Genomic DNA, 14705 nt, shown 5'->3' on the forward strand with positions numbered 1-14705 from the left:
TTAATTCTTGCTGGCCACGTCTTGTGGGGATTATCGAACAAGTCCTATTTGGAGAGATACAGAATGTCTCGAAATAATACTACGAGCAGGATATTCATTAATCGAGATTGGGAAGTTGAAATTTCTCTTTGACCATCAATTGGTTTAGCCAATAGGACATTTATAACACGACCCATATAAAGCCTCACTTATAGGTATATGAGGAATTCTTCCTTGCTTTTATTGAACTTCCATCTTGTATCATCAAACCATCACCCATTAATGCTTCATCACAATCATTAATAGGATTAAGAAGATCAATTTATAAGATGATATATTAATACTTAACTGATGGTAGGAATTTAAAATAAAAATATTAATATATCAGGAACATATATTAACGAGAAATTTATAATAAAATTAGATCATTTATAAAAAATGTAAACATAATTAAACCTAATTTTAATAAAGTGAAGAGGACTCATATATTAAAAAAAATCATTTATGATGACAAGAAAAACCTGTTATATGTATAGCTATTATGCAACTAAAAACTGCCGCTCTCCCAACCAAGCTATGATGATACAAGACCAAGAATCTTGTCAGGTTGACATGACTAAGGATGGTGCTGGAAAACCATGAGCCATGGAAGCCGCTGACGTCGATGCTAACTTTCACTGTGGAGCCCGGTTCGAAAACCATGAATTTGGGTAGCATCGGCTCATGCATTTGAGTGTTACGGTCTATTTGGTATAATGCATCCACTACTAAAAAATGTGCCTTTTACATCGATGATTCTAAGACGGTTGTAAAGGACCGTCTTAGAAAGTCCAACAGTGACATTTTTATAATTAACAGGAAGAAAACGACGTTGTTTCCACAAAGCCGTCTTTGAAGTGCATGCGATGGCAAAAGTTGTAAATTTTTTATTAACATACAAAAACGGTCTAGTCCAGAAGACCGTCTTTGTATGGTTAGTGATTTTATGCACGTGATTGTCTTCTCTCGTGACTATGCAGCTGTGTGAATTCAATCAGTTCAGACATAATGCATTGTCTGCCCCTTAGCAACCCACTCCGCCTAGAATGGGGTTGTCCATGTTGACATTGCAACCAACTCCTCCATTTTCCGTGCCGGTCCGTCATTTGCTGTGCCGCGCCCCGCCGTCATCTTGCTTTTACTAGTAGTACTGCTTGGTTGAAGTGCATAAGGTTCCCGACCATGAAGCTGAGCCCCAATTTAGGTATGTCTCCTAATTAAATGTTGTGCGTATTACATTCATCTTCCAGGTTGGCTTATTTTTTTTGTATGAATACATGCATGGACAATGATTTGTGGGTGTGGGTCTTAAGTGACGTTGATATTTGATATAAACAACATGAAGTTTACGCTTTAAAAATATATATTGCATGGATGTTGGGGCATGAATCTAAAATCCAAAACTACAAAACAACAGAGGGAGTTTGCTCGATCATTGGGTTCACAACTAGGAAGATATGATATGTTGTTTTGTTGGTTGTAGTTTTGCATTTTAGAATCCCCTAGGGTATGTGTTGTGGTAGGATTTGTTTTATGGTTAATTGACTTCATACATTGGGTTGACAACTACGAAGATATGATATGTGAATGAGACTTGGACAAATTCCAAAACAAGCAGACACAGAAAGCGACCTTACCTTCTTTGTTTACTCATTCCCACCTTGGAATTTGGATGGAAAATTATGGATTAAAAAAAGCCTTTGTGGATTAGTGGAGAAAAGACTCATTGGACACAATCTTTTCAGCCACCATTTTGAGGCCACTTGCTCACCAAATCTCTGAATTTTCACTTGATACCAACTTTCTTAGGCCCCTTGTATTATTATTGACGTTTCCAAAGCTTGCGTCTCTAACCCATAGTTTACGCTTATAAATACCCCTTACATACGCTTATAAGTACCCCTTACATATTTATAAGTACTGACGTTGAAAGTATTATCGTTAACATTGATTTTCAAAATTGATGTTAATGTAAAATAACAACATCGGTTATTTAAATAATTGATGTTATATAATGAGAATTACAGAAAAAAGGTATATATGTTTATACCAACGTTGACAGTTAACATCGATTTTTTATCAAAACCGATGTTAACTTCCAATGTTAACATCGATTTTCTAAAAAAATTGATGTTAACTTCCAAACATTAACACCTTAACATTGATTTTTAACATTGATTTTCTACAAAAACCGATGTTAACTGCCAACGTTAACATCAGTTTTTTAAAAAACCGATGTTGTTATTATACATTAACATTGGTTTTTTTAAAAAAATGAAGTTGTTTTTAGGATTTTTTTAATACTCTGTCTATTTTTTCAATAAATCCAAAAATTAACCTGCAAATTTTAAATCAGACCACACAACATAACATTTATAATTTTTATTCTGTTTTGAAACAGTTTTTAGTAGAAAAATTCCATGATAAATTTATTAATAACTAAGAATTAAAAGAATATTTAATGTTAAAAGGAGACATGAATTATAAAAAATATAAAGCAATAAATCAAATTACAAAATTTCCTAAACTAAAATTATAAAATTGCCTAAACATCCTAAGTTTCATTTCTAACTTTCAAATAATACTTTGCCCACTGAATGCGAAACGTCTTCAATCTCTCTGGTTCTAGTGATCTAGCATCATTGAAATACTGTATGATAAAATAAAACATAAGTTAATAATATAATAGAAAACATAACAAAATCAAATTTGTTAGAATTAAACAATTAGCGATTCCCAATTATTCTTGAAACTTTCTAAGATTATTGTTGACATCCAGTGCATCACGTAATACCCATACTCAGTACTTCCTTTTTGTCTATTACACTAAATACATGATCAAATTTACATATTGAACGTTAACTACAAATTAGTCTACACAGACATAAAATATAAGTATGCAGAAGCATTGTTTAAATCACTTACTTTAACAACAATCCACCTAGCACCAACCTTGGATTTAGGTTGTGGAGTATTGTCAAGTCCTTTTGAAGCACTGTTGAATACAAACATGGATGCTTATTGTACAATTAAAATATTGATGTTCTTGACTAATACTAATGCAAATGTATTGAAATACAACGCTGACCTGTTAATTATTCCTTTCAGGTAGTTGTCTGGTCTATTATGCAATGAACAAAACCAAACGACAAGATTTTCCTTAGGAAAAATGACAACCATTTGCCAATGTGCACTGCAGTGGAGACCAATATAGGTTATTATAGTATTATACATTTTTTAAATTCATTTGTTGAGTTTAACTTACCCATTCAGGTAGGCTCCTAGGTACACATCCCGTTTTGAATTCTGCATTTAGTTCTTCATGTAACTTTCTGATTCAAATTGCGATTGCCCAGACCATTGGATGGACTGTGGCTCGAGGAATCCATACACATCGGCATTCCATGCTCGCATACTTGTCTCATTCATATGCCTAGCTATTGTTGTTAAGACAAAGTAAATTATGTATGAATTTAAAACAATAACTTAGCTAATTAACAATAATCTAAATTGACTTACAAAATCCAGACGGGGAGGATTTTCTTCGATGTGCAACCCGCATTTGTCTGAGTCAACTGTGTCTGGATCATTCCCTGAGGGATCAACACAACTCTCCTTTGTGTTGACACGAGCAGCTGAAGGACCAACCTTAGGCTCAGGAGGCATTGCAAGTCCCCGTGATTGCATCTATGACTGAAATTAGAACTGCATATGGCTGAAGGATAACATTAGCTGTTGAGTCCTCCAACTGGTCCTTGATTTGTTGAGTCAACTACTCTAGGTCTTTGGGAGCCATAGAGGAAGGCGTGCGGGAGGTCCTTGGAGTCGGTTCAAAGTATTGCTTGATCGTCACACCGGCTCCAGCAGCATGCACACAACCCTGGTGTTCTGGTCGCCCAATGACAGCAGTCAGTACATCTTGACGTCCATGGGTGACAAAGGAACCCTGTGATGCTTGCTCCTCCAACGAATCCTGTAAAGAACACATTTATTGGTTTACTCAATCACACAATAAACATAAATAATTACAATTATTAATTGAAAGTGACTTACAATCTTGTCAGCAATTTGCTTTGCTACCTCAAATATCATCTGGTCAGTTTTCTTCGTGCAGGGCATCTTCCATTTGACGTGTCGTCTGATGGGAGAAGGAGGACCAATCACGGTGTCAGTGCTTCTGGATTGAGCAGTTTCCTCTAGTTTTTTCTTTGTCTTCTCATCCATCAGCTTCTTTTTTAAATATTCATAACCCCCACGAGACAACACATGGGGGGGTAGTGTTTTGCTTTTGGATGACCTGTGCCTTTTTCCGCACATCCTGCAAAAATTCAACATTATTGAGACTCATCATTACAATGTATTATAATAACTGAATTGAAAGTTAAAAACAATGAAAATAAGAAATTAGATACCTCCCATGAAGGGTCTCTGCGGCTCTGACAAAATTGGACCCATTTCTCCTTGCTAATGTTGTACTTTTGGCATACAGTGTCATCGACACTTTCCTTGTCGGCTGCAAGTGCCCATTTCTAAGTCAAATCAGACTTGAATTGTCTCCACCACTCCCCCACAGTCTTAAGTATTTTCATTTTTGTCCTCCGATCAGAGCTTCAGGAATATCAAATTCAGTTTGGCAAACAAAAAATTACATTGTATTGTTACTAAATTACAATTTTATTATCAATGAATAAAATCAAAGATTTAACTAAAATACTTGAATATCCTCCCATATCAAATACTTCCGAGCAGCAGGAACTTGCTTCTATTCTCGTATGTGACATCAACCTTATCACGAGCAACGATCCCCAAATATGTTCTTAACTTCTTACTGTGGGGACCGTCGGCCTTCCCGGTCACAGGATCGACATGGACCAGCGGTATCTCTACCCCAACTGGTCTAGTCACCAATGATCTTAACCGTGTGACGTTTCTTGTCCACTTCAAGATAGATGGCGACTGTGATGCTGCACCAGAAGGAGGAGGAGGAGGAGAGCTGGGTGATGTAGCCATTTTCCTGTAAAGAAAAAAACATTAGTTAATTAACATTATGACAAAAATGAATAAGTTATGTAAATGAATGGACTTAAATGAAATACATAATAAGAAAATTACGTTGGACGATGTTAATTAATTCTCCTTCATCATGATCATTATGATTAGCATGAACGTCGTCAGCTTCTTCTTCTCTGACGATGTTAGGCGACATTTGTGTGGACAAAGGACTAATATAAGTATCAATGTATGAATCATTATCTTCAACATTAACACCAATTGTCATCATGTACATTGGCGAAGTGTTGAGATTCAGCCCTTAGGGTGACCCCACTTTTTTGCATTGTACTTTTCTCGTCTTGTGCTTTTGTATAAAAGGAATACTTGTTTACATCGTATCCTTGCCAAGTAATAACATTTCTTTTAGGCCCATCTGCTAGTTTTCTTAACGTTTCAGAAGCATTATCATCAACAAAGATTGTATCTTTAAACTAATCTAGGAAAGTTTTGTTATGCTTTTTCAAGACCCAGTTCTTCGACATTTTTGGATTACTTTCTTTCACTAAACCTTCATGTCAAAGTGTGTATGGCAAAACTTTATTACAATTATTCAACATATACAAGTGACCTTGTTGCAAATCTTCTACAGTTGGAGTCATAACATGCAGTCCTCTTGAACCCTTACCGCCCACTCTTTGGTCATACGAAGACTCGGGAAGCCCAATAGGTTTAACATTTTCAATGTACTCTAAACAAAATTCAATGGTTTTTTCTACAATGTACCTTTCAATAATAGATGCTTCCAGACGATGTAGATTCTTGGTATACCCTTTTAAGATATATGCGAATCTTTTAATTTTTAATAATTAAGTCTTTCTGTTAAACTGAACTTAATTAAATCATCAATGGTCAATTTAAATTTTATTTTAATTGTAAACCAATATTCACAAGTAGTTTTATCTAGTTTATTTTTTTTATTGCATAATTTTTATCGAGTTGTACTTGTAGTTACTTAACTAATTTCTCAACTTAAAGGATCTCTCCGAAATGGGTATCAACCACTACTACAAAAAGCAGTTTTAACATCGGCTTATTAACGTATGATATGTTAACATCGATTTTCTAAAAAATCGATGTTAATGCATACACGTTAACATCGGTTTTGTAAAAACCGATGTTAACATCATTAGTTAACATCGGTTTTTGAAAAATCGATGTTAACGTATTATATGTTAACATCGGTTTTCCAAAAAACCAATGTTAATGCATACACGTTAACATCGGTTTTTCAAAAACCGATGTTAACTAATGATGTCAACATCGGTTTTTGAAAACCGATGTTAACGTATGATATGTTAACATCGGTTTTCCAAAAAACCGATGTTAATATAAACTTTTTTTTAATTATTTATATATTTTAAAAAAATCATATATTACATTATTAATTATATTTTAATTAAAAAAATATAATAATTAAGAAACAATTATAAATTCAAAAGGTAAATATTTAAAAATTAAATTAAATTTTTAAAATAAATTTCGTAATTTTAATTTTATTATTATTTAATCAACAAAATTTGATCAGACTTCGCCATATTTTTTGTCATTTGACTTAGCAAAGTTTTTTCTTCACTGCTTAAATAACCAACATACAAATGGAGGTGAAATTTAATATTTTGGTTATTACCAAATGCATTGTGTTAAGAGTAAATAGTGGATGCTACTAAAAAAAAGAGTAAATAGTGTATGTTAATAATTTAATTTTTTACACTAATATTTAATAATAAATTATCATGTACAATTTTTTCTCATGTTAGTTATCCTAAAAATTGTAGTAATAATAAATTATAACTAATGAATGATATAAAAAAATTATATGGTTTCTTTATAGAAATTAAAATCTTGCGTAACTTTTTTTTGTCAAAGATCGGTCTACCACAGATGTCTAAATGTAGTGTGTGGCTACTACCCAAGTAAGTGTAGGGTCGGATTGATTAATTTTTTTTATTCGTAAAAATTAGACATAAAAATATATAATAACTGTTCAACCAAGAAAAGACAAAAAAAAATAATACTTTAGTCAGATCTCTTTGAAAGATAAAATAATTTATTTCAATGGACATATTTCAGAATAAATATAAAATGATTGTTATTTATAAAAAATTCTAAAAATTAATTTAAGATATGATTTTTGTGTAATACTAAATACATGCCGTTAAAAAGATACATATTTTAAAAAATGTGATTATATCCCATGAAAATTAATCAACATTATAATGATTTGCTCAAAAAGATCCAAATTTTTAAAATTATATTGAGCTTTATAGAGTCAAAAACTTTAATTATGATGATTATTTAAAATAGAAAAAATTTACAATTTATTATATAAAAAATAATTGTTAATAATTAAAATGCACTATGTCTTGTATTTAAGGATTTTTTTTAAAATAATCTTATATTTTTAAGAACAGAGGAGGAAGTATATTATAAAGAATAGAAAAATTATTGATAAATACCTAATATGCTAACAATACCTAGTGAGAGAGAAAGAAAAGTAAAAAAAAAAGTATAAATGTTATAGGTAATGAGATTTGAGATATGAAGAGATAAATAAGAGATATTGATTAGATATATAAACAAAACATAAGTATTGATGTATTCCTGATTTTTTTAATTTTTATTTGAAAACTTTGATTATAGAAAAATAAATCAAATATTAAGTTATATATCGATAAATTGTTGGTCCAAATAGTAGTGGGTTAAAGTAAGATTTTGGATTTGGATCTCGTAGATGAAAAAAACATTGTTAAGTAGTTTAAGACCATCACGTCATCCATGATTCCGACCAATAATCATAATAAGTGAATAATAATTATTGTATTATTCATTGATCTAAGGGATTTTAATTAATTTAAAATATTAAATTATCTATATGTCACATGATTATTGATTAGGATCATTTAAAATATGATTATTGATATATCCCTATTGGGTAATTTTGAAAAAAAAAATTGCCTACTCTTATTAAAAAAAAGCCAACAAGTTTACCTCTTACATTTTTTATTTCTCTCAAGTTGAGATATGACTTTGGCTCTGAATTAATAAACTCTTTTATGACTTTGGCTCTGAATTAATAAACTCTTTTATCTATCTTTCCATTGAGCAGTATACTACATTACATACTACAATCTGTTTTGCACTTGCACGCATATACTACCGATCTTAATTAATAAATATTATAAAATCCAATGCTACGATATTAAAAAAAAATCAAAACTATGGTCAGCTTATTTCTTCTCCTGATCTTATAATGATTAAGTTGAAATTCACATTATTGTAAAGTTAGTTAACATTATTGTTAACAACGATAAGTTTGGCTTCTTTTATTTTTTTTATCAAGAAAGGAAAATTATTTTCCGAAATTCCAAAATGGAGTTACATTTCGAAAAATTATCAAGTCAAGGGTAAGTCGTAGATACCATTTACGACTTTAGAGTTTTTTTATTTTTGGTTTTTTTTAAAAGTCGTGAAAATTTCTTTGACTTTATTATGAAATCTGATTTTTTTAGAAGTCGTTGGGCTTGTGACTTTTTAGTTTTCCTTTTTTTGTAATATGTTTGAAATAGAGGTCGTAGAATATGTAGGGATTTCTTTCTTTTTTGAAATAAGTATTATTAAAATAAAAATTTATTTAATTTATTTAATATGATTAGGAAGAGAAAAGTATGAGATAAAATGAGTAATTAATATGATAGACAAAAATAAAAATAAAAATTGTAACTAAAAAATTATTTGATCCTTAATTTCACTAGAATACATATTTTTAGTTGTTGAAATTAATTTATTCTACTAATCAATTATGTCATATAATCAATTTATATCAGCTTTGAATGATTTCTTTATCACGCTATTAGTTTATGTAATTTATCTCAGTATAAGAACTAAAAATATGTGTTTTAATAAATTAGACATTAAATAAAAATTATAAGAAATAAAACTAAAAGTATCTATTACTATTTTGAAATTGAAAGTGAATTTTGAAACTGAAAGTGAATTTTAAAAGATTTAAACCACTTTGTGTTTCAGGAATTAAAAAAAAAGGCACCTTCCTCTCACTCACTCTCCCTCACTCAGTCACTCTCCCTCGCCGCCGTTCACTCACTCTCTCTCGCCGCCGCTGAGACATGAAGAGTAGCTGCCATCCTCACTGTGCCGCCCTTGCCATCACGAAGAGTATAGTTGCCATCCTCACTGTAACACCCTTTATTTTTAGGGATTTCACCCTTTATTTTTAGGGAAATTGATTTCGAAATCACACCTGTAGGGACTTCGCCTCTTTCGAAATCACACCCTTCTTTATTGTTGTCGTTTCGTTCCTCAGTCACTGACTCACTCTTGTTTTCGCTTCGCTACTCATCATCCTAAGGTAATGCCTCTCAACTATGCATTTATGTTTTCTTCTTCCTCAGCGATTCTTTTTTCCCTATTAATTAAACCCTTTTAGTTTTGCTTGTGCGAACCTCTTGTTATTCTTCTGTAAGAACGACTTTCGTTTCAGATTAGGTTTTATAAAATCCCAAAACCAAGGTTTTTGTTTGTAGAATATCTAATTTTAATATTTTTGGGTCTGGTGTAGAATATCTTAGTTACTTGTTTTTAATGTCATGTTAGCAATAGTTCTTTGTCATTGTTTCAGGTATAAATAAGACACCTGTTCATGTTTAAGGTGTGAAGAAAAAGAATGAAACTTATATATATTTGTTTTCTTGTTCCTGCAGTAGTGTTGTAGCAGATTGTTGCTCTTCCTCTTTAGGGGTCTATGATCAAGATAGGGAGTATGTGTGTGCTTTCTTAAAAAAAAATGGATAAACAAACACTCAAATCTGTAGGTTGTCTCAAATTTGTACATGTAAATTGTTATTACCAAGTGAAAACAAACAGAGGCACATCACTTAATGTCAAATTTGCGCATGTAAATTTTAATTACCAAGTGGAAGCAAACAGATGCACATGACTTTTCAACATTTGTCTGTGTATGTATGTTTGCTAAATAGTGTATTATTTTGCTGCTCTGTACGCACTTTTTCATATTATATTCTTCTTTTAAATGATTTTTTGCTGGTATTTAGACCCCTCTGCTTTGCTGGTATTTAGACCCCTATGCATTTGCCAATAAAAGCAGTTGTCGCCAAGTGCACGAGGCTCCTATCATTGCAGGGTTTGCATTGTTATATTTGAAAGAATGGCATCATAATTGATGACCATGATTTGGTTATAGCAACTGCACATGGTTGTTATTTTGACTTGTGATTGGGACTAACTATCTCACGAGCCTTAATTGGTAGTGGGGCCAAACACATGGAATGGCCTGGGCATTAATTATCTTTGTGTATTTTGTGAATTCCTTGGACAAATATGTGTTCGGTACAAGATTCTTTGGACGAGCAGGCGTCACAAGGATCGTTCGTCCCCCATGGACGTCAGGATATCCTGACTACTGCCATTGGGCGACCAGAGCACCCTGGCCGTGTTCGTGCTGTTAGAGCCGGTGTCATCATAAAGTAATACTTTGGATCGGCTTCATAAACGTCTTGCAGTTCTTCCCCCATGCCTCCTGAAGACCTAGAACAGCTGACCCAACAAATCAGAGACCAACTGGAGGAGTCAATCACATAAAAAGTGACTCAAAAGATGATGGAATCTTTCAGCCAGATGCATTCCCAGTTTCATTCTCAGATACAATCACAGGGACTTGCACTACCTCCAGAGCCAGAGGTTGGTCCCTCAGGTCCTCGTGTCAGCACAAAGGAGAGTTGTGTTGCTCCCTCAGGGAACGATCCAGAGATGGGTGACTCAAACAAATGCGGGCTATATATTGAAGAAAATCCTTCCCGCCTGATTGCCCTAGAAAGACTTTATGAGGGATCCACAATAGTTCACAACATCCCTTTGTTGCATGGCCAAGTCAAGGTTGGTGTTGAGGAGGTTAAAGATGCAGAGGCTCTCGTTCCTGTACCCACTGACAAGGTTACCTTAGTGGGGCAGACACTTAACACCTTCCTTGCTTGGCCAACACATCTTGTGAAGCGTTTATCAGAACATGTATTTTACTCTGATTATATGTTTATTTTTTTCAATTAATTTATTCATTGTAATCAAAACTTGCTAATTAACTATGTTTTATCAACAAGCAGCTGTGTCTTCAGCAAAACCTCCAGAAAGCCCAGATGAAGAGGTCGATGATCCCCTGTACCTGATGACATTGACTATCCCACAACTGTTTTTGAAGCCACTCCAGGTTATGTGGGATGCTACCATATTCGGGGTGTTTAATCAAAACTTCCCATTGTATATAAAGCACGAAGATCTCTCTGAAATTGCACACGGTGGTCAATGTCTCAGCATATCTGTTATACAGTTGTGGATTCTATAAGTCATTTTAGATTGCTATTAATTACCAAAGTAATTGTTTTAAATTCATACATAATTAACTTTGACTTAACAACACAGCCATCTGACTGAGACAAGTGTGCGAGCGGAGAATTCTGATGTGTATGGATTCCTCGAGCCACAGTCCATTCAGAGATCTGGACAATCACAATTTGAATCCGAAAGTTACATCAAGAGTTGGATACAGAGTTCAAAATGAGATGTTTACCTTGGAGCCTACCTGAATGGGTAAGTCAAACACAATTATTGAATTTAAATAATCTATACTACTACAATAACCCATATTCGTCTCTACTGCAGCGGACATTCGCAAATGGTCATCATTCTGCCTAAGGAAAACCTAGTTGTCTGGTTTTGTTCTTTACATAACAGGCCAGACAACTACCTTAAGGGAATAATTAACAGGACAATATTGTTTTCAATACATTTTCATTGGCATAACTCAACAACATCAATATTTTAATGTTCCTCATATTCAACACTAGTGCTTTGAAAGGACTTGATGATACTTCACAACCGAAATCCAAGGCTGCTGCTAGATGGATTGTTGTTAAGGTACGTGATTTAAATAAAAGTTCTACTTATATATTTTATGTGTGTGTACACTAATTGCAGTTAACGTTTAATTAATATCCAAATTTCATTATTTATTTAGTGTAATAGACAAAAAGGAATCATTGAATGTGGCTACTACGTGATGCACTGGATGTGCACGATAATCTTAGGATCTTTCAGGAATAATTGGGAGACGGTAATTGTTTATTTCAAACAAAGTTGGTTTTTTTATAATTGTTATTACATTATTAATTTATTTTTTATTTGATCATGCAGTATTTTAATGAAGTTAGACCATTGGAAGTAGAGAGATTCAAGGCACTTCGCATACAGTGGGCACATTATTATCTAAAAGTTAGAAATCAAACATAGGATGTTAGGCAACTATGTAACTTTAGGTTACTTAATTAGTTTACATACTTTGCATTACATTTTTTACAATTGTTGTTTCATCTTAACATTCAATAACCTTTGTTGATAGCTAGTTTTTTGCTAAAACCTATTTGAAAACAGAATGCAAATGATATATGTTGTGTGCTGTGTGGTCTGATTTTAAATTTACAAGTTAAATTTTGGTTTTTTTGTAAAAACAGAGACATTATTTAAAAAAATTCCTAAAAACAACATTGGTTTTTTTATAAAAATCGATGTTAACTGTCAATAGCAACACATTCGTTAACATCGTTTTTTTTGAAAAAAACCGATGTTAACTATCAATAATAACACATTCGTTAACATTGGTTTTTTGAAAAAACCGATGTTAACTGTCAATAATAACACATTCGTTAACATCGGTTTTTTGAAAAAACCGATGTTAATTGTCAATAGTAACACATTCGTTAACATCGGTTTTTTAACTGTCAACATTAACAAATTCATTAACATCGGTTTTTTTTTACAGAAAATCGATGTTAACTGTCAATAGTAACAAATTCGTTAACATCGGTTTTTAAAAAACCGATGTTAACTGTCAATAGTAACACATTCTTTAACATCGATTTTTTACAAACAACTTATGTTAACTATCAACATTAACAAATTCATTAACATCGGTTTTTTAAAAAACCGATGTTAACTGTCAATAGTAACACATTCATTAACATCGGTTTTTTTTTACAGAAAACCGATGTTAACTATCAACATTAACACATTCGTTAACATCGTTTTTTTGTAAAAATCGATGTTAACTTTCAACGTTAATATACATTTTCTGGGTGTAATTCATATTAGCAACATCGGTTATTTATATAACCGATGTTGGTAATTTTACGTTAACGTCGGTTTTTTATGTTTTTAAAAAACCGATGTTAACGATAATACTATCAACGTCGGTACTTTCAACATCGGTTCAAAAATCGATGTTGAAAGTCATAAATAACCGATGTAGAAAGCATATTTTCTAATAGTGTACGAGAATCAAATTAACCTGCATATAGAGAGGAAGTTACTTTTAATTTTTTAACCACTTATATTAACAAACAATAATCTCTTCAAAATGGGTTGTTCGATCACTTGCCAAAGATAATCAAACCTGCATATAGAAAGAGAATGATAATTAAGTTTGACTTTAACCATTTATATCAACCCACGTTAAGTCGCGCTTTTACTAAGAATTTAAAAAATACCCCTCATTCTATATGTAGTTGCTGATGGGCCTATATATTAGCTACGATACAAAGTCATTGATTATATCAATACACATTTTTTCTATTTCTCATTGTTATAAACACGTACCTTTTGGGTAAAAAGGAGATGAAAAAAAGAAAGAAAAATAAAATAATACATGTGAGATAGATAATGTAATGAAATTGAGAGGGAAAAAAATTAACGAGTATGTAAAAGATATAAATGTAAACGATAGTGTGCCAAAAAATAAAATTATATTTAAAACGATAGTATGTAAAATTAACTAGTCTTTTGAGTTTGAAAGAAAACAAATTGTAAAATGATTAGAGGTGAGATTAGATTTTTGAAAGGGATGAAGACTTAGATAGTCGGCATGTGGCCGATACAATCCTATCCATGGTTTCATTGAGCTTTCAACGATCATAACTATGGTTTCTCCTCATCATAGAATTGCATAAGCTCAAGGGGATTGGTTTGTACGTGGTCACCAAGTTGGTCTATAGGAAGAGAATATGTACATGAATATCTTTAAGTGAATATTTGGTATTCGAATCTTGTGGGAAAAAAATTTATTGAGGATAAAAATAAGATCAATATCACTTTCAAACGCACAACCGTGTGTGCGCTTGTGTATGCATGTGTGTATTGGTGATAATGACTATTAAATGCATTTTGTTTACCTTTATAATTTATGGAGTTTTGATTTATTTGATGTATGAATATATTTTGGATTTTTTTTCTGTGCATTATATATATATATATATATATATATATATATATATATATATATAAAATCAAATGCATAATATTATGTTTCAATTATGAAATTATATATGAGAATTTTATTCATCGTTGTATTATAACTTGATCTTCAAATACATAATATGATTTATTCTCATGATTAAATTTTATGTCTAAGTGATCCTTTTAATTTTTATTAATTATGGATTAGTCACAACATTTATAATTTGATTAAAATTATATATTAAGTTGTTTAAAGATCATATAAGGATTTAGGCATAATATTTTGATTAATTGTACTTTATATAATGAATTTTATCCCC

The sequence above is a fragment of the Glycine max genome, chromosome 9 (assembly GCF_000004515.6).
Source record: "Glycine max cultivar Williams 82 chromosome 9, Glycine_max_v4.0, whole genome shotgun sequence".
NCBI lineage: Eukaryota > Viridiplantae > Streptophyta > Magnoliopsida > Fabales > Fabaceae > Glycine > Glycine max.